Here is a 25,748-nt window from a genome sequence, read left to right as displayed (position 1 = left end):
GGCAAAAATAAATAAAAAATGGGTCGAGCTATTATAATTAGATGGTTAATTAAGATCAATCAGTTAATTTAATGTCCAACATGCAGCTGTGAAGATCCTTGGCTTCATTGCTCATTGTCCCATGTGGGCTAGCCAACCCTGAAATAATAGCAACCTCAGAATTATGATCACATATTGCCCATACAGCCCGGTCCCCACATCAACTGGGCATTATGGATCCTACACTCTCTGCCTGGTGTGGGTAGATGAAACCTGGTAGTCTATTCATATGCACCTGCGGGGTAAAAGCCGAACGGATGCCTTGGAAGGCTCACTTCCCCTATTAGCGAGTCAGTGCAAGTCAACCGCTCAACCTCTGAATCGACTGTCCGCCCTGAGCACAGGCGGAACAAAGTGTCATCCCCGTCGACGCGCGGAGCTGCAGCAGACAGATGAAATGATGCTCCTGCGGGTTTTATCCGCGGGTTGAGCGCACGCAGGAAAGGGCCCGGAGGCGCATGCGGTCCTTGCTGCTGAATAATCAGCGCCTGATGCTTGCAGGCTCGTGAGCCTGTCAAGCGCAGCGACTTTCAAAAGAACTTCAGGGATCGAGACCCCCCCGGCTCCGTAAGAAAAGTTCCCCCGCAAACCACAGCGGGGCAGTGTTGCATCAGCAGAGAGCAGGATGGAGCCAGGATGCGGTGAGAAGTGGATCGGAGCGTTGGGATGTGTATTCATGTTGATTAAAAGGTATGAGATTTTAATTTTATTCTATGTTTGTTTGTTTTAAGTAAAAGAGCATAAACAGACTAAATCTGCTATGATCACCGCCCAAGTCACGTGTAATAGATGGAAATATTCAGTAGGCCCCATGCAGGCTTATTCTCCAGGGGAGGAAAGGGGGAGAAGAAGAGTATGCCCTAGCTCTATAAATATTTATGTGATGAGCCTTCTTTACTAAAGGGAAACAAAAAGTTGTGCGGAAGTTTCCCAAGGTAAAGCAAACAAACAACTTCAAAAGAAATTAAAAGGAATCGGCTGTATGAATTAATTTGGTCATAGTAACGATCTGCGACTGAAAGTAGGTTAGTCTTTTTTTAAACGATAGATTTGAATGATACTGGGAATCGCAGGTATTTGTCCTTGTTGTATTTGAACTCTGGGGCTTGCAGTCAGACGAACATTGTTGTATTTGAACTCTGGGGCTTGCAGTCAGACGAACATTGTTGTATGTAAACATTTGTTGTAGACTATCATTTTATGTTTGTTCCAAGCTCCTCTTCCAATATTTTTATTGATGAGGGTTCCCACTTAAGGCGTGCAGCGGCAAAACGGTCTAGAACCACACGTAGGGCTAAAATTGATTCCTTGTGACAATCAATCCTAACTACCGCTTCCATGAGTTCATAAAAACTAGGATTTCCTCCTCAAATGCCTGAATTCGATATTATGACGGAATGGAAATTTAGTTGAAATTGCGATGGTTGTTGAAGCGCAGAGAACAATTGGTGTTAGATATCAGGAGCATCTAGAAATATAGGCTATACCTTAGCAGAGTAATTTTCCTGGCTCTAGATCTGAGCCTTAGACTACTTGTTTATCCGGGCTACCATAGAATGCGCCTTTTCTATAGAGCTTGCGCGCGTCTGTTTAAAGTGCGAGGGCCAAGCCTTTACCTCTTCCTAAAAACTGCATCATTACCATCCAATTAAGTCTAAATATCAGGCTGCATCAGTCAGCCTGAGGGCCAGGGGACACTGACTCGCTGGTATAGCCTTTGAAGTGAGCGATAATTAGTTATATAATTAAGGTAATTTGCCATGTCCAGCTCACAAATACATGCACATTGAATTGCACATTGATTGTGCATTGCACCTTCCCTTAAACTGAGATGCAGTGCTTTGTCACCATGGTGTGGTGTGCAGTGAGTCCCTGTATTGAGCAGTGTGTCAAAGATACAGTACATTGTGCATACTGAAAGGTGGGCTTTTTGGTGTTTTGCAAATTGGAGAGTACAGTGGGCGACAGGTTTGGATTTGGGATGTTGGTTGCAGCGTGTGAGTATTTTGGATGAGGTGCTTGTGTTCCTGGGTGTTTATAATTAGCTGCAGAGCAGGGGTCTTGCAGGGGAGGCCGGTGGTGGGACGCGTTTGGTTTCATCAACATTTGTGTTTTCAAGGGCACTGCCATGAGTGACAGGGCTTAATGTGAATCTTGCCAGAATTGGATTTGATCTCCAGTACTCTTCCAGGGGCCTGTTCTGTAAGGTTTGTTAGATTTACACCCCCCCCCCCCCCCTGCTGCATTGTGGGAATCTGTGGATCTGAGGGATTTCTGGATCTAAGGGATCTGTAGATATAAGCCGCAATAAGGGCTGCTCACAGTGCCCAGTCAGAGATTTTAGACCAGGGCCGATGTGTGTGCTGGGATAAGGGAGGATAAGCCCAGTAACACACCTGCTATTAAAAAATTCTGTTATCCTACATCTCCCATTTTTTTTCTTCAAAGACATGATGACGCTGAATGAAAAGATCATGTGTGAAGGGCTTTGTCACGAGAACAATGCCCGTTTGGTTTGGCTTCTAGTTTTATGCCTCAATCATATGTTTGGTGCAGTTGGTCTGAAGGATTCCAGCTGCCTGTTTGCCCAAGGTTATTATACATTAATGATACGAGGGATTTTTAAAATTGCACTGAGGGATACACTGATTCTGATATAACAGCATTAATTTATGACTGATAAAGAGTGTGTTTAAAACAGACACAACCTGTATATAGGCTAGCTGTCCACCAGTATGGTATGTGGCTTACCATCTACTGCCAGCACGATCAGAAACATGTCAGGCCTGCGTGAAAATGTGAGGTCTGAATGAACTTTTTACAGGTTTGTGCCAATCTCAATTTCTCAAACCCTGTCTGTTTGGCATTGAGCTTTTATAAGGAGACCCATTCTGCCACTGTTCAGATTGCTTTTCTGAAATCAGCCGGAGCGTTTTAGAGAGGTGATATCCCTTATCTGTGCTTGAACCTCTGTAGCTTTTACCCAGGTGAGTGCAGGTGATATCTCCTCTCCTGTCAATAATCTATGTCACCCCGGTAGTGATGCTTAACGGAGCTGGTGCCTATATTGCAGCTGAAGGAAATGTCTCTTTCTCTCTCTCTCGTTCTAGAGTGCTGTAAAATATGAGAGAGACAGCCCAGATCCTCCCTATTCTTTTCACTGCTGGAGGACCTTTTCCCCTTCACGCATCACACTTAAGTACACCGAATGTTTCAGTTTGGTCTTTTCACTCCCACCTGTCTTTAACACTCTGCCTGATAGTATGTTAATGTTTAAGAATGAATAAAAGCAAGCACACTCTGAGTACTAATTTGGGAATAGTGAGAAGAGAGTCTATTAAGAAATACCACGGAGGGCAGAAACATATTGGCTTTCTGGGGCTTTAATGGGCATGTGTTTCATAGGGTTGAAGCAATGCGAGGGAGATCCCATTGACTGCTTTTATAACCTTTGGTGTTCACCATTTTGGTCTACCCCAAATCACATTGTTTGCTCTCAGACTGTTTGTGTTTTCAAAGCCACTTTATTTAGCAGACATATGGTAGTCTCCACATGTTTTAACTGCAATGGGGTTTGCCAGCCACTTGCTCTGACTGTCCACAGTTAATATGCTGGAGATGAGTACAGCTGGCATTATGGCCAGTTCCTCTTGTGTGAGGTATGACACATAGACAACCCTCTCCGCTATGGGGGAGTGTTCCCCACCCAAACTATGTCTGAGGACCAGAGCGCATTGGTTTTCACAAGGTCTTCAGCCAGCATATTAGAAAAGACACATTTGCAATATTGCATTGCGGTGGGCATCTCCACAGGGGAGCCTCGAAATGTATCTGTTCCTCATCATCCAAGGCCTTTAATTAATGATAGATTTTGCACAGAAGCACCTGCTTAACATCAAGGGCTAATGAATTAATTAGTCGGGTGGTATAGGATGGATGGATTAATGTAAGCACAGCGGGAGCCTGCCGTTCTGTGCGGATAAGAGCGCGTGTCACATTTCAGCACTAATGTGCTGGCTGAAGAAACACAAGGGAGGTCTTTTAAACGCACTTCATCCAGGCACAAGTTTGCCTTCTGCATTAGAGGCAATGTACACAACATAACATAACATAACATAATGGCGAAAACAGGCCTTCCAGCCCAGCAATACTTGCGTTTTCCTACCACTAAATGTACCTACTGCTTAGTTTGCCTGAAAGCTAAATAGTATCTAGCACCATATGAAGCCTGGTCTTGAAATGTTTATGAATTTTAATTAATTTAAAAGCCGCAATCAAATCCCCCCTAAATCTCCTTTTACTAAGCTTAAAGAGATTAAGCATCTTAAGTCTATCCTCATAATAACTCTTATCTTTTATACATGGAATCAATCTGGTTGCCCTTCTCTGATCATTTTCCAGTGCCTCTATATCTTTCTTATAGTATGTTCCCCAGAACTGCACACAGTGTGGTCTAACAAGAGTATTGTATAAGTTGAGTATCTTAGCATCCTGTTGGCCTTTTTTTACTGCTACCACCGTCTAAGTTATTGTAAATATGGAAAAAAATTGCACATGGATGTTGAATCAGATCAGATATCAGAGTAACCTTTGAAAAAAATTGTGGTTGTAGAATGGAGAACCCATGGGTTTTTTCATAAAACATTGCATTTTCAACACTTAAAATGTTTTAACTTCTGCGTTTACATAATGTATAGTTATTAAATTCCACCTAGATTTATTAGATCTGTACTACTTTTTTCTTGCAAGGAAAAGCCATTTACACTGGTGGGTGTGCGTGTGTACGTTATTTCAAAAAACATAAACGTAAAAGAAGATTTGTGAAGCAAGCAAACTGAACTGTGGGTGGCGAACCATATATATATATATATATATATATATATATATATATATATATATATATATATATATATATATCTTTTTTATAACAACAGTTGCATGCCTTTGGGGGAAAAGAAATTGAGAGAATTAGATCCCCCAGAAAACAAATTTCATACTTAGTGTTATTGACTGTAACTATTTACTGCTCGTTTCAATTGTACCTGCTTGAATAAATTGATGATAGAAAAAGGAATAAAGGGTAATATTGCTATTTCAGTCTACATCAGAACTAAACACATGGCCCTTTTATATCCACCAAATGTACCTTGAAATGGACAACTCCACAGAGGATGGTCAATTCCCCTCTGGTACTGGGCACATGATGTGTTCTGTGTAAATCAATTTTAATATACTTTGGTCAGTTAAGCAGCAGTCTTCCCCTTGCCACATGTTTTGCATAAAGCACCTTACACGGTCTAATGTGTGTGCACAGTGCACTGGAAACAAAATATCTAATTTACCATTATGCTGCTTTTTATATCAAAACGGTATAAAAAAAAAAACAAAAAAACAATTTCTTATAGATTTAAATCAGTATCTGCCTAACATCTAGTTTGCGGTCCGAAGATTTGACATCCCCAGCCCCCCCCACCCCCCCTCACTGAGCATGTCATGGGAGGATTTCTGATTGGAAGAGGAGAGGAGGGCGGGGGGTGCCATATTAGTTTAATATTTCATCCCAGCTATTCCCTTAAATGAAAAGTTACAGGATTGACAGATGCCTGATCCTCACGCCCCAGTGTAGCAGACAGAGTAAACGGAGAGAAGCGCAGAAATGCCACGTTATTTCTTCCTCTCCTGTTGCCGTAACCCAGCCCCCATCCTCTTCCCACCCCCCCCCCCCCTCCCATCGCTAAGATGGTGTCCAGAGGCACTATTTTGGAATTTATTATGGGAAATGTGTGAAATTGGCTGCAGAAGTAATGTGTTTCTTCAGCCTGGTGGGCGGTTGCCTCATAGCAGATGGCACTAAACACTGAGTGATTTCACCGGCTCAGACTTGGGTCAGAGTGACTTTATAGAGGCAGTATAATGCCACAGAACACTGAAACAACAAACATTCTGCTTTATGCTCAGTGCCCTGATTATTCTTTGAGTGTCAGACAAGACAGCGGTGCTCCTGCAAGTGGAGGGGCTGACCGATAACTCCAGCATTTGCAGAGGTGAACAGATCAATCCACTTCCACTGTGCTGTTGAAAGTGCTCAGATATTTATGGAAATATTTGAAAATGTGAGCCTTGACTATCCTATCTGTACGACTGTTCACAGGGCACCACAGATGGAATTTGTATGAGAACAGACTAGCACTGATATAACCTCCAGAAGTGAACAAGGATAACGACAGATTTTTCTGTCCTAGTTATTTTAGATTCAATCTGGATATTGGAATACAGACTATATACAGTACGTATATAAGTTGTATTGACTGGACCACTAAACGCAAGTACCTGTTTAAGCAAACACAGACATCACAGACTTACCACCAGTACCAGAAGGTGAGGTGGGTCCCCTCTTTTCTTATAATTTGTAGAAGAAGATATACTTTATTGAACCCCATGGGGTAGTTTGTGAGCAGCCATGTTGCAGCGCCCAGGGAGCAATGTGGGGTTAAGGGCCTTGCTCAAGGACCCAACGGCTGTCCGGATCTTATCGTGGCTAAAACAGAGCTTGCACCACCAACCTTCCAGGTCCCTATCATGTACCTTAGCCGCTATGCTAACAGGCTGTCCCAATAATAGCATTCTAGGGCAGAATGCTGTTGTATATAGCTGTGCAGGTCTAATGGATATCACAGCAGTGGAATATTATGCATTATGTGAGCAAAATGCTGAATGTGTGTTAAGCTTATGTCTGTGCCTTGCTTGTCTGGTCTGGAATCTGCATATATGGTGCAGTCTTGATACCAGACCTGTGAATCTATGTTCATCTGTGCAGGATTGCACTGGATTTGTGATAAGCACCATGCTAAGTGCAGTCTCAGATTCTGCCTGACATGAACATGTTTCATTGGTAAATTAATCTATCACCGATGAAGTGTTTCACATAAAAGCAGCTGAACATTAAATTGTGATTGATGTCATTGTAGTGTAGGACTGTGCTCAAACATGTGAAATGGCAGAAGTGTCCAAGCAATGAAGGATGTCGCATAGCTTTACCTGTGTGACTCGAGAACAGTATAAAGAAAATACCACCTTTATATTACATTGACTCTAGCTGACTCAAGACATTACCAATTATATCTTTTCAGTACATTGATTAGCTAATATTGTAAAAAGTTAGACCAGGGGTTGGCAACCCTGGTCCTGGAGAGCCGCAGGGTGTGCTGGCTTTCGTTGTTGCTTGGCATTAATTGATCAATGAAAGCCATTGATTACAGTTAACTCACCTCACCTGGTTTCTTGGGTCTGAGTCGCTTGCTTATTTTAAGGTGGAGACGAAAGCCAGCACACCCTGCGGCTCTCCAGGACCAGGGTTGCCGACCCCTGAGTTAGACCATGAACAAGACCGTATACAGCAGCGTGTTACGCTGAATCGAGAATATCGTCATTATATCCACACACCAAATGACACGATGGCTATAGGCAAATGTGGCGCAGGAGGTTGTACTGACAGATCTCCCTGAGCTATTCTAAAATCCCTTTCCCCGATATACCCACCATCAAATAAAAAATAACCTTAAGAAAGGGCCTGGAGCTGTGGGGAACCTGTCACAAATGACGAGGCACAACATCACAAATCACAACAGAATGGTATTAAATCTTCAAAAAAACAAACGATTTGTTTGTGTTGCCTTGTACATTTATCACTCCGCAAAGATGTGTTGACTTTTGAAAGGTTTTCTGAGGTATTTGAAAGGTGTTCTCTGAAGTGTCCACCCTCCCGCGCTGGCAGTGACATCCATTTGTTGCTCATGCAGTTAGCTATTGGTCAAACATGTCTATACGGTGGGTGGGCATAGTGAAATATACAAAAACCAACAAGAGATGTGCTGCTCTAATCTCTAAGCCACTGCAGATGCATACAAATAAATCAAGCAGAAATCTTACAGCAGTGATCTTCGTTCCTGGTCCCAGAGAGTCACAGAGTGTACTGGTTTTTGTCTTCACCTTGATATCCCAACCAGTTCAGACCCAAGAAACCTGGGCCCTGCTGAATTACTGAGTTAGCTGGATAACTGCACTACATGAAACCGATCCTTTCCAGATATGGAATATTCACTGAAGTAAAACGTTTCTTACTCAACATTGTTATCCAGCTAACTGTAATCCTGCTTTAAAAGATACCCACCTGGGCCCAGTATTTCAAAATTTTTTATTTTTTTGCTATCCCAGATCAAATCGATCTTGTTGGTTTTGTCCTCGTTTTTCAAATAATTTTCAGATAGGATCATTCTGATAGATACAATCAAGATTATGGAATCTAGATTTGCAGTCTTTGGGTCTGTCTGTATCTGTTGGTCAGTGTAATTAACTGCTTTAATTGTTCAATTAAGCGCAGAGTCACAACAAAAACCAGCACACCCTGCTGCACTCCCAAATCAAGAAAATCAAGCGAAACTTAAATGATAGTCAAGTAAGTTTAACATTTTTATGGTAAGGCATTGCAAAACCTGTAGTATATTGATTTCAGATTTTGTTAACTGCATGTGAAGGAATAATAGTTTGGAGAATTGTACATGCACAAAAGATGGATGCTGGCAAATATCTGTGTATAGTTTGTGGCTGTATTTTTCTTGCTGTTTATACAGTAGTTTATGTTTACAGAGTTATCATATTTCAATATTACACGGTGAATTAAGACATTGCATTGGTTCTTCATCATAACCTTGTGTCAGTAACTTTGAAGGTGGTTTAAAATTATTCATGTGGTATTCTCAGCATGCTTGTTTCTAGGGCTATCTTACACTATCAAACCCAAATCTTTGAATAGAAACGTCACATTACAGGCAGGCAGAAACACCTGATGCTCCTGAAATAGCCGTCTGCATTATTAGAAGAGGAAACGGTCCCTTGTCTGGTGATAACATTGCAACTCCCTCTGGCATCTCACAACTCCGTCTCAGCGGGGAGGGAGGGGGGGATGTGACTAACGCAAAAAGTGCAACAAGAGCCGCACAGCATGTTTAAACATGTTTAAGTCTATAAATGCGCATCGCACACATTAAAAAGGTGATATCTAGTTAATTTTCTTTTAGTATGTCTTAATCTCATAGACACTCTGACTTTAGAAAATGTACAAAAAGGGCCTGCACGTTAATTCATTTCTCATTAGTGGTCCCCCATGTTGGCAGTTGGTAGTATTCCTTTATTCTGCACCAGAAGACCTTTAATTCATACAGGCATGCTGTGGATTGTTTGCTAACGGTTTAATTGATCAAATCTCCCAATCCTGAAAATGGCCACTATGTTAAAAAATGACCAGAATTGCATGTGCAAGATAATCCATGAATACCTGGGATTAGTATGGATTTCAAACCATTATTTTTCACTTTAACCAGAATTAATTAATCCTTCGTCAATAGAACAAAGTTTTCAAGGTCATTATCGAATAAAGATGTTTAACTTAATTAAACCAAACAAATCAATAGGACACCAGCTATAGAATCCCTTTTTTTTTTCTTTTTTTTTTTTTTTTTTTTTTTGTCCTCATAGAATATTGCAAAGTTCGTATGTAGTGCAATCCGTAAGTGTTTTGACAGTGATATACTTTTTGTTGTTTTGAATCCAGAACACTGGATTTGAATTTAAACGATGGGTAAAAGGTTAAAGTGCAGACGGTCAGCTTTGATTTAATCATTATGGGGCAGTGTGCCCAACACAATACACATTTCTGCCATTTTAAAATGGGAAATGCCACTGTGCACACCGTTGTTATAAATCCTCATCCCTGCGGCAACGTTTGAAGCCTTTTTTTGAAGCCTTTTGAAATTTCACTGTGGAAATACTAACTTTTACTGTAACTCTGAAATAGCTGGGATGGGTATGTTTTTGCCCAGCTGTCATGGCTGACTTTATCATTTCTATTAATCACAAAAAGTTTTAAGTGATGTTTGCATTTGCTGAAAGCCTCAAAATTCAGGAAATGAAATTGATCAGCCCCTAACACTTCCATCAATGCATGATCACCGATGTGCTACAGTCATGTATAATGCCTACTGCATGTCAAACAACATGTGCTCACCACTGGACAGATTGTTTAAGATTCAGACTTCTCAAATAATTCATCTTAGAGTAGTGTAATATATGAGTCTATTGGCATTCTTTGTTTTTGCCCAGTCATACTACCGTGTGCATGCACACACTCACACACACACCTAAGGCAGTTTTAGCTACATGGCTGACAACATTAACAGATGGGCAAAGCTTTGAGGTCTTGGAGTTTGACATCGCTGCAATGTGACTTATCATTTTTCTTTGTCAGTTGGAGGAACATCGCGGATCAGCGCTTTCAGTCTCTCTTGCTGAGGAGGCTGGGAGCGTATCCGCGTCAGAGTGGGGGCCCCTACGTTATTAACCTCCTGCCTCCTTATGCAAATGCACAGCGATTCTGCTTTCTAGCGGATGCATGTATTGCACACGCATCATCTTATGCTAACAAACGCGCAATTATTGAGGTGGCAGGTCTGGCGACACGGAACCAAATTGAGAAAAGGAAATAAACTCAAAAACGGGTGCTCCATTTCTGGTGGTCAAGAGCAGGGCAGTTGCAGGCGTGTTTGTGCGAGCTACGCATGGGCCTGAATAAACTTAACCGCCGTCACCGAGAGAAAATGAACACTGACTTCATTAGCCGCCAGCCTCTCTGCCGGTTCCACCGTCCTCCTGGATAGGCCTACGACGCCATTTACAAAGAGTGATTAAAGGGCCTCATCTCATCTCGTGGAGAGATAGCGCAGCAGCTTCCTTTATCGTTTATTGTGTGTCACACAAAAATGGTGGAATATGCTAACGAGAGTCACCAGAGAGCAGAAATAATCAGGGGTGAATTAGCGCACGGATGACGGCTTTATTAACGCCCCAGCCTGCCGTCACCTGATAACAAACGGCACACAGTACAAACTCCGCTAACGACCTCGTTAGAAATTTCCCATCTGTAAAGACCAATGATGAGACCGAGAAGTGGAGAGAAAAGGAGTTCTTTCAGCTCTTACGCTATTAAAACATGACATCCACTAAACAATAGGATAAAAAAAAAAAAAGGTATTTATGGAGCAACACACGCATTAAAATGACAATGGCGCTTAAAGTGTTACAGTGTGAGTCGTAACCTTGAAACAATGAGGTACATGGCAGTGAAAAGCCTAATTCCAGGGTAATGGATTGGTCGACCCTAGACTCCAGCTTGTTGCATGCTTTTTAAAATTTGATTCATTACTGAATTTACTGTTACTGAATTTTACAGGTTACATTCTTAGGTTGGTGCTCAACATTTCTCTATAAATATCAGATTAAAGTCATCCACTGTGGTGTACTGTTTTCATCAGTAAATTGTGTCACATGCTGTTGGAAACCTTATATCCAATAGCATCTCTGCTGGAAGCCTATTTGAGTTAATTGGAGAGGAATTTCAAATCCAACAAGGAATAGGACTGTGCCCTAGAATGGGGATTGGATTATGCTCTTGTTCAATGCATGTGTGTGTATAGTCCTGGTAGCCTATATTATGTATAAAAGCTCACTTGTAACAGAATTGTAACAGTATAAACAGAATTATGTTTATATTATGCTGTATATATTTATATAAATTCTTGCATTAGTTATATCAATTATTTTGACAGTTTTTGATATCAATTATTTTAGTAAAAAAAAAAAAAAAAAAAAATGTAGCCATTATATTTCAGTTGTTGGCTGTTACAGATATGCCCAAAAAAAGACTATGGCTAATTTAGGCATCTGGGGGTTACTATGCTTGAAGTTCATGATCATTTTTTTAACAAACGCACAGACAAATCCAGTGTCCATCATATTGACTTTAGGAACCGTGTGCTTTAGCTTGATAAAGGTCTAGTTAATGACTCCCAATGAGAATTAGCTTGGCTTTGGCTGCTCTCACTCTACATGATCTACATGCCATCTTAACGTTCACATAGAACATTTCTTACTTATCAGTAGCCTATAACTTAGATCTCTGGTTTTCATTTTAGTTTTGGTTGATTGCTAGGCCTAGCGAATTTTCATTACTATTACTACCTGGGTATCATTGCGTAGCAGTGGGGATCATGGGTACAATTGAAAAGATATAATTTACATAGTCAAAATGAAAGGACCGTTTGTGACTGGTGCATTGCGCATTTCTAGTGAGAAACTGTTCATCCATTAAGCAAGGATGAAAAGTTTGTCAGTTTTACTGCCAGTGATATAATATTGCCACCTGGTGCACAGACAAAATGAAATGGGAGCATCTCCAATCCCACAATCTTTTTGTACTGCTGGAAATTACACCAAGGGAAAAAAAAAAATCAAATCACTGAAGCCTGAATGCAGGTGGAGTTATCACTCTCATTGTGTCGGTTGGACATTTATGTACTATTTGTGAGGAGAATGAAATTATTTTTACAATAGGGAGACATAAAGTCACTGCTTAGATGCGGTAATGGAGAAATGTAATGGCACATGTGGCTCTTCCCTTCAGCTGAGAGGTAGCAGGCCTGGTAGACGAAATCGCTCTGGTGCTTCGAGGTGCCAGCTGATCCGAATAATCGGCAATGAAAGTTCATTTATTCCCACTTAAATTGAATTGTTGCTTCTGGCTTGTTTCTCTTCTTTTCCCCCACCTTTTTTTGTGTTTCAGTGCTAAATTTAAATTCAGCTTTTTAAACATTTTTATGAAGCCTGTTGTGCCTTTTGATTTGCTCAACTGACAACTTGGGCCTGGGTTCAATTTATGCAGGGGACAATTGGAAAGCCTGGAGCTAAAAATACAAATGTCACAATGCTGAATTTAATCAAGGTCTTATACTGGCATGCTAGTAGTTTAACTGTGTCAGTCACATTTTTACAGAGGAACAGACTTTTCAAAAAACATTTAGCTACAAGGCATTTTTGATGCAGATTGTTCTTGTGCATATTGACATAAAAAGCAAATCCTGCTCTTGGTGATTGCAATTCTGTCCATTAATATCTGTTGCCATGGTTTCAGCCATTGTTTCTCTGTTGACGTTGCTGCTGCTGCTGTTGTTGCTGTTCTTTGAAATGTCTGACACCGGCTTTATGAAGCGGTTCGACACGGTTTTCACAAACACAGATGCTCTCCAGTTTAATTAATTTCTCCGTGTGTATCACTAATGAGCAGGTGCTTGTAACCGTAGTTTGTCCTAACCGTTGGAAAAGCACCACCTTGACGTGCTCTCGGTCAACGGTCTGGATCAAACCACCCCCCACCCCCCCAACGGCCTACACTGGGCTAACCCACCTTCCCCCTTCGCCCTTTGAGAGTACCTCTGATCTATCGGGTAATATACTATTAATAGCCTGAGAGTTGGGTCATTCTGATGTCGTTATGCTACCCTTCCAGCACATGGCTTGGAGCCCGAAGTCCTTCCCCTTCCTGTTAAACGGTGGACACAGGGGGAACGAATTAGGCGCTTGTTCTGACAGAATTGATTACGGACCATAAAATGGCTTGCCAATCAGTTTCACACGTCCATTCTGTTGCCGTCTCTCGCCACCAGTGTTGGCTGCGTTTCCTCAAATGCGCAATTAATTGGTTTTCAAAGGCAAGGACGCGGAAAACTTTTCTCATGCAGCCCTTTGTCTGATGCCAGTTGTTGGTAGTCATCGTATGCTTTGACTGTTCGATTGTGTGGTTTTCATGTGCTGCGTGATGTTGCTGCAATACAATCATGTGCATGTACACGTGTCCACACACATGTGCACACACATCCCTCTGGTACTTACATGCAATTATTTCAAGGACTTTCATTATTTTGCTGGATTTAATAGATTTCTTGCACTCACTTTAACTGATATTCTATTTTAAATTTCCCATTTCATTTTTTTAACACAGAATAATTGTATTCTGATCATAGGGCTACTTATTATATATCAAAAACATATATATATATATTTATATTCAATAAAAATGATCACATTCCCAAATGTTTGGTTATGTTATGGTTATTCTATTTTGCAGCTTGTGAAACTTTGTTGTTAGTTTTTCTTACTTTCTCAGAGTGCTCTTGTGATGTCCTCACTCTCCTTTCAAAAGTTGTCATGGTACAGATCTACAGACCTTTCCACAGTGGCCATCTCCTCTGGTAATGGTCCCTCCATTTGGGACCATTGCCCCGAAATACAGCACCGAAACTGGATGAGTCTTGGTCGTATCATTTATAATGTCTTCTGCAGAAAGTAAATTTAATGAGCATTATCAGCGGCTAATGGGAAATATAATTAGTCAGATGAAGAAGATTATCTCTGCATAATTAGCTGTATCTGTCTGCCTCAATTAAGGTGATGGGAATTTGGAGCCTCTGGTCATATGGTTGACAAGAGAGGTCTTTGGGGCTCAGTGTGGCAAATAACAACAATCTGTACAATCATTTGATAAGCTGAATGTCTATTTAACAAGCCAGAAAAAAGAGAGAGCGTGAGCGGCAGTGGAAAAGAGAGAGAGAAAGAGAGAGAGGAATAAATTATTTTATGATTAGCATATTAGCATATAGCATACTAGGTACCATGGGACATGTTGTATGTAAGCTAGTCACAGCCTTTGGAGGGTTGGGCATGTTTTACTGACAGTGCTCATTGCATGGGGTAGAGATAGCATAGCAGTAACTAGACACATGTACACATACATTCGTATATCGGGGGCGACGTGGCTCAGACAGTAAGAACAGTCGTCTGGCAGTCGGAGGGTTGCCGGTTCGATCCCCCGGGCTGTTTCGAAGTGTCCCTGAGCAAGACACCTAACCCCCAAATGCTCCTGACGAGCTGGTCGGCGCCTTGCATGGCAGCCAATCGCCGTTGGTGTGTGAGTTGTGTGTATGAATGGGTGAATGAGAAGCATCAATTGTACAGCGCTTTGGATAAAGGCGCTATATAAATTCCAAGCATTTACCATTTACCATTCGTAGCCTTGTGGTAGGTTGCTTGACCAGCAACTGTAAAGTTGCTGTTTCAAGCCCCTGGAGGGTGCATAAAGATGCTGACATGCATCTGGAGGTCCCTAAATGAAAAAGGAAAATGTCTGCGGTTGGGCCCTTGAGCCAGGCCCTTAACCCAAAAACTGCTCCAGTGGCTTGCACTCGCAACTCTCCCCACTTCTGTTCTCTCTGGCGTTTCTCCCAGGGCGTCCTTTGAAAAAGAGAAACATGTCCTAATGGACCTCCCCTGGTTAAATAAAGGATTAAAAATATATAACTATAAACAAGGAAAACATCCCACAGTCTCCTTCCTATTGGAAGAAGGCTGAGTGTGACCCTGGGTAATTTCTCTGGAAGCTTGTTTACATCCAGTTTGCTTCTTTTTCCTGATTAATTATATCCTTAAATATCTTCAAAGAACAGCATGGTCCTCCACTTCTCTCTTCCTCACAACTAATGACTGTGGTAATACTGCAGCTGATTACACATACATCATTAATCCAGGCGAAAATTGGAGCAGTTCTTGGGTGTTCTTTTTCCTCTCTGTCCCACTCTCGCAAAAAAAAACGTCAAGCTGCACCGAGCGTTGCATTTTTGTAAGGATTTGGACTGTTCTCACTTATCATTGACCATTATAATGCATGTATTAGATGAATTTACTGATCTGTGTGGTTTGAGTGGTGTGGTGGGAGCAAATGCGGTGATCCGCTTGACTGATTAAAAGATCATTACGATGCTCTCACTCATACGCTTCTGCTGTCATACGCTGCAATAATGCTGTAATTATGATGGCAATAAGAATAATAATAAGTAGAAGCTGATAACTCTGAGGACTCTTGAGGATTGTTGAAGTCCGTGGTCTAGCTGCATGCTAAAGTCGTCTGGTGGCAGTGCGGGGCTGGTTTTGTCCGACAGAAAGCTCTGGATACGCCTACGAGGCACGAGCAGGCCTCACGTCCGCGCGCAATGTGTCCGACTCCCAGCCCGCTGCCTTTGTGCTGTGCTTGACAGGAGGAGTTTGTCAGCGCAGAGTTAATATACTTAAGCCTTTCTTTGCTTTGGGCTATTGATCGAGTGGAGAGAGGGAAGCAGCTTATTTTACTGCCAGGTGTAGGGCTTGTCATACGATTGCCCTAGTTGGGCAGTCAGAGAGGCTGGGGTAAGGCAAGAGCTATTGACAAGGCCTCTGAGGGTCATGTGACCCATCTAAGCCACATGATTGTGCTCATGGTGGTTGACATGGCTTTGCAAGCACCTGCATATTTGTCCTCCTTATACCAGACAGACCTCGCGTCAGTCGAGAAAATGGCAGGCAGTGTCCACTCTGCTCCACGTGTGACCCGCTGTCTGTCAATGCTTCTTTGTACTTCTGTGTTTCCAGGCCCTGCCTTCTCTATTTATGACAAGCTGTCTCTTTTGTTGCTCATACTTTGTGTATTAGTTATGATTCTCTTTGTCTTTGAAGTCCTGTTTTACTCTGCCATCTCTTCCTGCTCTGCTTCTGTGATGGGCCTACATTACAAGTTTTTTTTTGTTTTTTTTCACACATTTATGAATGATTTATATGAAAATGCTGTTGTGGCAATAAGGGTGAATATTTACTTTTTGAAAATGTGGTTCAATAATCAAAGAAAGATTACGTATTTCCACAAGAAGCAACCACATCCTCCTACCTGAATTGTCATAACTCGTTTTTTTTATAACTTAGGTGTGACGGAACTTCTCAGGAGCTCTCTGAGGTTAACTGTGGGAAGATGGTCCAGTCTATCAGTGACTGCCAGTCCATGTCTAGCACTGCAGCACAATGACATTAAAGGAGCTCCTGAAATACGGTACAAGCAAACATTTGGAGGTTGATGGGGAAACAGATTAATGGATGCACTGCGGCATATTGTAAAACTAAAGGTGGACACATGCGCACACACACACACACACGCACAGTTTCAAATGTTCCCCCCTAAAAAGTGTGCACACAAAATGCTAAATGATAAATGTTCCTCTTTGATCAGTGTAGATAAACACTTGTGTGTCTCATAAATAAACACTTTTTTTCCAATGAGGATATTTGAATATTAATACCACTTATGATCTGTAGCCAGCGTTTGCTTTGATGTTAGCACTGTTTGCGCTACACCACAATAGCAACAACAGACCACAATGGAGGTGTAATTACTCTGCAATTATCAGCTTGATATGGGCATGAAAACACCATTCAAAACCGAAACCACTCCCATAAGCAATCACAGCACATGTCACTGCTATTATGTCAGAGAGAGGAATAGAGGGATTTGCATATGTATATCTTTCATACTAATGGCTTTGCGACTGTGCGTTGTTATTTTAGTGTCACTCTGTGTTCTTAGCCAGTTGTGGTGTAAATTCTGTCTCAGTACACCAAATCAAAGGTCTATGAAGATGTCTGTGTCAGAACAGACAAAATTGACACCATAATGCCTTGCTGCCTCCTCCAGACAATACCTCTAAATCCTCGACCTGTTCTAAAAGTGTTGTTCCTCCATTTTTCATTTTGAAAAAACTACAGTGAGTGTGCTGTTTAGATTTTGCCTGATAAAGTGCCTTTCCGGTAGGCATTCAAAAATAATTGGGAGAGCTTTTATCGTATCTCCTCTCTGATGTCAGACATTTGCTTATAATATGCATTTTAATTTGTGTATAAATGCAGCAACGTGTGTGTGTGTGTATTTGGCGGGAGGCTGCTATGTGAATGAGTGAGTGAGTGTGTGCCTTCTCCTCAGAATTGGTGGATTAACGAAGCCCTCTTCTGAACTTGAAATGCTAAAGGACAAAGCAGTCAATACACACTGATTAATGTTAATGGCATGCAAGCCAAGGAGATAATCTTTTAAAGCTCTTTTTATCTTAAGAACGATTGACCAAGAACACAAAGGAAAAACACACAATCCTGGAAGAGATGAAAAGCTGAATTGGTAATAAATGTGTACTGTGTTAACAGCGCTTTCATGTGCGATCACGCACGAGCAAACATGGGCAGAGGTGATGCCTTGATTTACCCACACTTCAAGAAATTCAAAGAAAGAGGCGCTTTGTTGTAGCAAAACATTTCTCTTGGCTATCTGGACCTGTCTCTTGTGCCTGTGGTGGAGTATAAGCAAACCAGGCATGGTTCAGGTGTTGGGGCCATAAAGATTAATAAAGATTGAATTTTCGGCGGATTGATCCGCACTCCTTGTCAGGAGTCTTTTAGTCTTTTTTTTGGGGGGGCACACATTTTCGGCACACATTTCTTTCACAACACCAAAACGTCCAATGTTTCTGTCTGACACTCTTCTCCCCCATTTAGTTCTCAACCAGGAAGCTATTCCTCGAAATTGTGTGCTAAAGTAATTAAATCCAGCTTAGGAAGACATATTTCAATATCCAGAAAACATAACCTATTATCACAGAAAAAAAAAAAACGCGCCCAGTGTAGTCTTGTACTTCTGAACAGAGCAAATTGTTCATTCAATGGGGACTATTTTCAGAATGGAACAATTCACTTAGGCAGTATACTTGGGCAATCATTCACAAAGGCGGTATAACACAGTTTGCTAAACTTGTTGAGCATGGAATTTAAATATAAGGCAACGGATTAACTAAAATGTGTATTTTTGGTTATCAGTTTTGGCTGTTATGCTTGTCATTTCAAAAAGCCACCCTTATAAAAATCTTATGTTCTATTGCTTACAAAAGGCTTAGGAGACATCCTCTCTTCAGAAATGAAATGATTACAGTTTATTTCAACATCATTCATCAGTTTTGCAGATTTAAGGCTTGAAACCGCTAATTTGTTAGTGTCTTGAAGAGCCCTCCATTCGCATCAAAGCCCCAGTGATTTTTGTGGGGATTTGTCGTAATGACAGCAAAATTATGCACTGTCATGGATGCAATTACCTCCAAGTCTGTGAACACATACATGAGGGTTTTGGGTTTGCCATCCGTGTCAGGGGAAGAGGCCCTGCAATGTTCATCTGTGCACCTGACATCGCCGGGGTTCTGCCATTTACATCCCATCAATGCCAAGTGAGTCATGTGATGCCATTGGGGAATGTTGGTCCCAATATGCTCCCCTTCCGGGAAGACTGCAAATGAAGATGTCGCACCAGTGGAGGTCACTCATTAATCCTGCAGGTCTCTCATGCATCGGACACCTCCGGTACATCCTCCTCACGCCCTACACGAGTCTGTCACAGCAAGCAACCAATCCCTCGTCCTCTAACTTAGGCACAGCCCCCTACCACCTCCACCTTCTGCCAGTGACCCCCCCCCCCATACACCCTACTACCCTATCCCACAACCCCCCCCCCCCATACACCACTCCTACCCTATCCCACAACCCCCCTTCACATACACCACTACTATCCTATCCCACAACCCCCCCTCACATACACCACTACTACCCTATCCCACAACCCCCCCCTCACATACACCCTACTGCCCTATCCCACAACCCCCCCCCTCATACACCACTCCTACCCTATCCCACAACCCCCCCTCACATACACCACTACTACCCTATCCCACAACCCCCCCCCCACACACCACTACTACCCTATCCCACAACCCCCCCCCCCCCCATACACCACTACTACCCTCTCCCAGAGCCAGTAACCCCCCCCACCCCCCAATCTCACTGTGTGACCCTCGCCCCCACCCATAATCCTGGGCGTCCTCCACGCTGGGCTTGTTTATGTGATTCATTTGGGGAACACAGAAGGCATCAGGTTGTGTGATCAGGAGGGTGAGGCCGGTATGAGCTGGATCAATGGGGCTATTGGGGGGGGGGGGGTTCCAGGGGGCTGACGGACGCACAATCGCGGGCCGATCGATGGAAACATTGCTGAGCTGAGATAAGAAGGGCCGGCTCATCAGTGCGGTGGCTCCGTCTTTGATCGCACGTTGTCGCCCTGACCCGCTCCCCCCCCCCCCCCCCGCTCGTCCACCGCAGGATGAGGTTTAAAGTCTCCTCCTGCATTAGCCTCCCTGCCATCTCCGGCTGCGCTCCGCTGCGGAGGGAGTGACGGGCGGGTCCACGCAGGCCGACGGCGCCCTGTCCCCCTTCCCCCCGCCCGCTCGGTCGCGTGCCGCGGGCCCATCAGCACAATCCCGCCGCTGTCCCGCGGGGCTGTTTAAGTTCTGCTCCGCCGCCGACCTTAATTGATGGAATAATTGTGTTTGAGTGAGAGCATTAACCTTCAAAGACACTTAGTACCCAACCCCACACCCACCCCCTGTCCCTGCCAAATGGCAAGACGACATCTAAAAAGCTTTGCTTCCAGAATATAATCCAGTGCCTCTGCATCGGTGTGTTTTTTAACTTTGTCGGAATGGAGTGTGGTGTGAGAGATTGTCAGTGCTTGGGTGTAGCTCTTGAGCCAAAATAAATATGAATTACGGCAGCAAAGCCTCGCCTCTGAAAGAATGCTGATGAATTCCTCTTCTGCTGCTTCTTCCATCTTCCTGTCCTGCATTTATTCATTATTAACTTGACATTTCTGGTCTATTGTCCGTTCATTGCTATATTTGGGATCGATAACTTAGAATCCTGACCAGGCAAATCATAATCCACTCTTGAAATTGCCCGTTAGGTAGATTGTTGAGCAGACTACACTCAGGCCTAATGTATTGCAGATATTTTCTCACAACATCAATGGCAGCACCTGTAATGGTGTGGGGTATGGGGGGGAGGGATGTTGATAACCTGCCAATTGATAATCTGCCGGTTAGCTAATATCAGATGTAATAAGCAGATCCGTGCACTTGTGTAATCAGTGCAGTTGCGGCCTGGCCTGTCTCCAATCTCCTGGCCTGCTTTCTGTTCCCCGAGCCTATTAGACACAATCTGCTCCTGATGAAAGTTGTAATGGCTCTTTAACACCGTGGAAACTGGACATATCTCTTAATGAGAATCAGCACACCTCCCTCAGCATCTCTGTGGAGGGCTGCCGTCTCCAGTCCTCCTACCCTGCCGGTCTCTCTGTCCTGCGGTACCTGTTCCCTCTCTCTGCAGAGCACTCAGGGCTGCCCTACCTGCTTCACCCTGTCCCTCCACAGAGCTAAAAGCTGAAATTAGCATTACCTTCAAAAGTCTGGGGGGGGGGGAGGGGTTATGATAAAAATGAATGCATTCATTTTATGTACTGTATGTTTAAGTTACTTGACAATGGCCAAAAACTTAATTCAGTAGAAATTTGTTGTGATTAGAACGACGTTGCATGTAGATTGTTGAGCAAGCAGATCACTTCGCTTGACAAGCTGATAACCTTATGTTAATATGAGCCTGACCAAAGCTATAATGTGAATTAAGTTTACCAAAAATCAGGGAATGTGCTTTAATATTAATTAAACGGTCACTTGCTTCTCTTGATTAATTATCTCATGTCGTCTCAGTCACTGACCTGTAACATAGCGCTGGAAAAAAGTTGCTAGAGCGGTCAGATTTCAGGAATCCAATCTTGCAAGCTATAACTTCCTGTTCCAGGGCCCATCTGCAGATGAGCGTACAGACTAACATGAACACGGTGGGATTGGGCCAGTTGACTACCATTTGACCATGGAAAAAGAGCCAAACAGCGTTAACATTCATGAGCACTGGTGTTGCTCCATGACCTCCATCTGGTCTGTTCTGTTCTGTACTGCTGAGGGTGCTGGTTGGCCCCCAGATGTCATGGCTGTGGGTCAGAATGTCTCAAAGCAGGCGTCTGGACTTTGTGGTCACACCCAGTGGAAAGCTATTGGTTCAGACCAGAGGGTGGAGAACTTTGTCACCAGTACTGCAGTGGGCTGGGTTTGATGGGTAGTCACCCGCCCCCCCACCCCCTCACAGCTGAATGCAATGTTGTGACAGGATGAGGAGTCACTTCTGCAGAAGGCCAGCGCACTGTTGATTTGGGAGCGGAATGATATGCTGTTATTCATGAGTTGTTATGCCAGATTTGTTTTGGAGGGATGGAAATCACACTATGAAATGATGTACGTCCCCAGTGATGCCTCTCCTGATACCCTCAGTCTTATTCGCTCTGGACAGAGGGAGGTATGAAGATACGCTCTGAATATTTATACTGATCTGACAGAAATCATAACCCATTTATACTCCCTCTCTGTTCCCCCCCCTCCCCACCCCCGAAGCATTAGCCAGACTTGTTCTTGCTGTTGATTGTTGTGAAACAAATGTCGGATTGAAAATGAAATGACTGTTTTTCTACTTTTTCTGGGGCCAAGTTTCTGTTTGACTTTTTGAATGAGCAATTCATTTTTAAATAACTTTAGCTGAAGTCCTGGAAGCGATTGCAGCTAACAGCCCCACTTGAATCACAATTATAGCTGGTTGGATAATGGCGGTTCTTCCATAGGTGGCAGGGAGAAGTATTTTCTGGGACTGAAAATGCTTTGGGCACTGGACACTGCCCCCGGTGATGGCAGTTTTCCCTGGTTCATCTCCTGGTAGGATACTGTTTGATCAAAGAGCATTTTATGAATTCCTGATAAACTCTTGACTGTAAGTTATGAGAGCACAGTCACAGACATTCAATATGATAAGCACTCTAACCTGCCCTTAGGCAGAAGCATTCAGACAGCCAAACCGATGTACTGCACTATATTGAATTTAAGTAAATATGCCATGGATAACAGTGGCTCTCCTGTAGGTTTATTATATGTCAAGCATATTCACTTATAGGAAGTGGTTTGTGCTGCAAACCTATTTCCCTTAGCTAGTTTATCATTTCTCCTGTGTGTTCACACACAAAAAAAAAAATGTGTGTATTGTTGCTGGAGGAAAAAAAAACCCTCAGCTCCAATTATGTAAATGATGTCACAGGGAATTGTATTTTCTGAAAAGGTCAAAGTTCAAATAGGTGTTTTTAATCGCCTTTTTTATTTATTTATTTTTTTTAAACTCTCTTCTCAGCGGTGGTGGTCCCAGTCGTTACCGTGAAATAGGTTGTCATGGCGGCGGCGTGTGAGGCCTCGCAGGGGGGCTGGCGAGTGCGAATACGGACGGAAAGATTAATTATGTCCTGGAGAAAAGGCACGGCGTCCCACACGGGCCCATTCTGGCTCCGCTGGGGGACCCGGTCCATCTGTCCGGTCCCACGGAGGGACCGCGGTGGCCAGACCTCGGTCCAAATGCATCTCGTTCAGCTGATTTTTCTATTAACAAGTTAAACCTCAGAGGCATCCCTGCACATCGTGCGACCGTAATAACACCGGGGTAGGAGCCGAAATGTGCGCGCACAAGGTCATTTTAATCCACTCAGCCGCAGCCACTGAATCCACCTCTTTCACAAGGCTGAACTGACCATTAAATCATCACATTTAAAGGGCAAAATCTAAAGAAAGTTAAATGATATTCCTATATTCCTATACTTACTTTAATTACATTCTTCAAAAAAGCTTTTAGTTTGCTTGAAACTGGATAAGCCCACTTGCAAAAAAACAGTGTGGCAGTTTCTAGATTAGGACAATGGGCAGATCAACACCTAAAATACAAGATTTTTCATATTTGAAAGAATGACTTAAAATATAATCACTATAATTATGAACAAGGGATGTTTTTGGGTTCCTTTTGGGTTCCTTGTTCACCTGTACAAAAATAAACTTTTAAACATTTTAGTGCAGATAAAATAATAGTTGACAGATGAGAATCATGCTGGAAAAGAAAAAGAGGACTGTATGGACAATGATTTAATACATTTTTCTAGACCAATAAACACATGTTTTCATTAAAACAATGCAATTTACACTGTTGTTTCAAAACTGAATTTTATGGCTCCGTTTTATGATTTTGGCATTTGGGATATTAACTCTACAAATTGAAAGTTTAAACTTTTGCATGGGAGCACCCACAGATGTACCCTTGTTTTATCAAAGGAACAACATCAAATGATTACCCTTGCCACAGGAGATATTGTTTATACCAGGTAGTAAATTATTATATCTCAAAAACAAATCATTTTTAATAAAATAAGGATAAGGATTGTTTCCCTTGATAATATTAATTGGAGAGAGAAAGAGAGAGAAATGGAGAAAGAAAGTACAGTACAGTACATTCATGGTGCATATGTCTGTTCATTAGGTATGAAGAATATTTCATTGTGTTTAATTTCCCCCTGTGTGTTAGAGGCTGCAGGTTCCATTGTCCAAAGACATATGGGAGGGCTCCTTTCTTTTCTTTTTTTCCACACGGCCCTATTAAATCTGGAAATTCTTTTCATGTCCTTTCAAATGCCATTCCATCATGCGTTCCTCTCTCACTGAGGAGCGGGGCCACGCGGTCCCCTGGGGGCCCGGGCCAGGGTCTGCCTGCCTGCCCTCCCCTTAAAGCAGCCCCTCTTATTAAACCTGCACAGATGGGTGATACTCTTTTATTCATAAGGAAACAGAAACTTTGATCTCCCCCTGGTGTATTCTCTCGAGGGGTAGACACCTGAGAGCCTTTCAATTTAGCAGCCCGGTGAATTATTACAGTATTGAAAGTACCTTCATCCATCTTCTCTCCTTTTCTTCTTTGTTCTTCCCTGCATTTTAACTTTGCCTGCCTCCAATTAAGTTTGAAGAACCTGTTTCCTTGTTGAAATGGTATAAGTGCATATTTGTGTGTACACAATGGAATGCTTTCTCTCCTAACAAATGCGATACAATATTCAATTAGAGGCTAAATTAATTGGTAGCTAGTGAGCTAACCAACAGGATTTAGAGTTTGTTTTCCGTAGTGCTTTTCTATTTGGGGTTTCAGTATTTATAGTAGCTGGTAAGTCTATGCATTTGCTGCTCTAGATCCTCCAAACCCTGGTTCATACAAAGCAGTGTATATGATGTGAAAGGCACTTGTCTTTTCTGCTGGAGGTATTGGTAGGTTTTACTATTTGCATAGCTAATTTGTTAGTGTGGACAGCCTGGGGCCTCATTCCAGGGCTGCCAGGATGCTGGCATATATAGAAAAGAACTTTGAGTAGAAATCCAAAAAAGGTTATGTTGGTGTTATACATTGCTTTTTTTTTTTCCAGGTGACATTTAGGTTTTATTTTTCCCAGTTTGGGGCACCATAGTAATAGAAGCCCATGATAGTAATAGAAGAATCTTGGAAAAAGTACCAAAAGGCCAATTAAAACAGTTCCAGATATGATATGTACTAGTTGCAAGGAAAGTAAGACAATGTGTTCAAGCCTAAGGGACCGGCAGAAGATTTTTAAGGCGAAGCTGTGTCAGCAGAATAAGGGGGCCAAGTTAAAAATTAAAGGTACATTTCGCACTGATATCATGAAGTTTTTTTCAAAAGATAGTGAGAAAGTTCACCCTCCTTTTTTTTGCTTTATTTAGAAAGGTATAAACCAGAGAAGGTAACGCAGAGCAGAGGCCGCAGATGAGAAAGTACTACGGAGGGGATGGAACCCCCACCCGCGCAAAGGAATTACACATGGCTGAAAGTCGGCTTCGCCACAGTCAGCGCCACACGTCTCACCATCAGGAAGAATTTTTTGATGAGAGAACTGAGAAAACAGCTTGCCAGGTCATACTGTAGACAGAAACCTTGAGGTGTTTAACTCCAGGCTCCACACAGGGCTGGGTTCTCCCAAGCAGGGATACTCAAACTAACCCTCAAAGCCAGTGGTAATGCTGATTTATTTTCTACCTGATAGTTAATTGAATGAGTAATGGAAGCAATTAGCCAGAGACTCAGTTTGTATCCCGCTCTAAACTAGCCCCTGATTGGAGAGAAAGAGT

At 42.6% G+C, this 25,748-nt stretch overlaps 1 long non-coding RNA gene across 1 annotated transcript; it reads left to right on the top strand.

The window, feature by feature from the left end:
- The first annotated feature begins 121 nt into the window (after nucleotides 1-121).
- Nucleotides 122-23,519, top strand: LOC133135726 (uncharacterized). The gene is made up of 3 exons (XR_009709430.1): nucleotides 122-729; nucleotides 22,376-22,466; nucleotides 22,933-23,519. It is a non-coding gene; the product is annotated as an uncharacterized LOC133135726 (long non-coding RNA).
- Nucleotides 23,520-25,748: the final 2,229 nt, after the last annotated feature.

Source organism: Conger conger, chromosome 8, assembly GCF_963514075.1.
Source record: "Conger conger chromosome 8, fConCon1.1, whole genome shotgun sequence".
Taxonomy (NCBI): domain Eukaryota; kingdom Metazoa; phylum Chordata; class Actinopteri; order Anguilliformes; family Congridae; genus Conger; species Conger conger.
The sequence above is the reverse complement of the archived record's forward strand: the minus strand, read 5'-3'. Positions and strand labels throughout refer to the sequence as shown.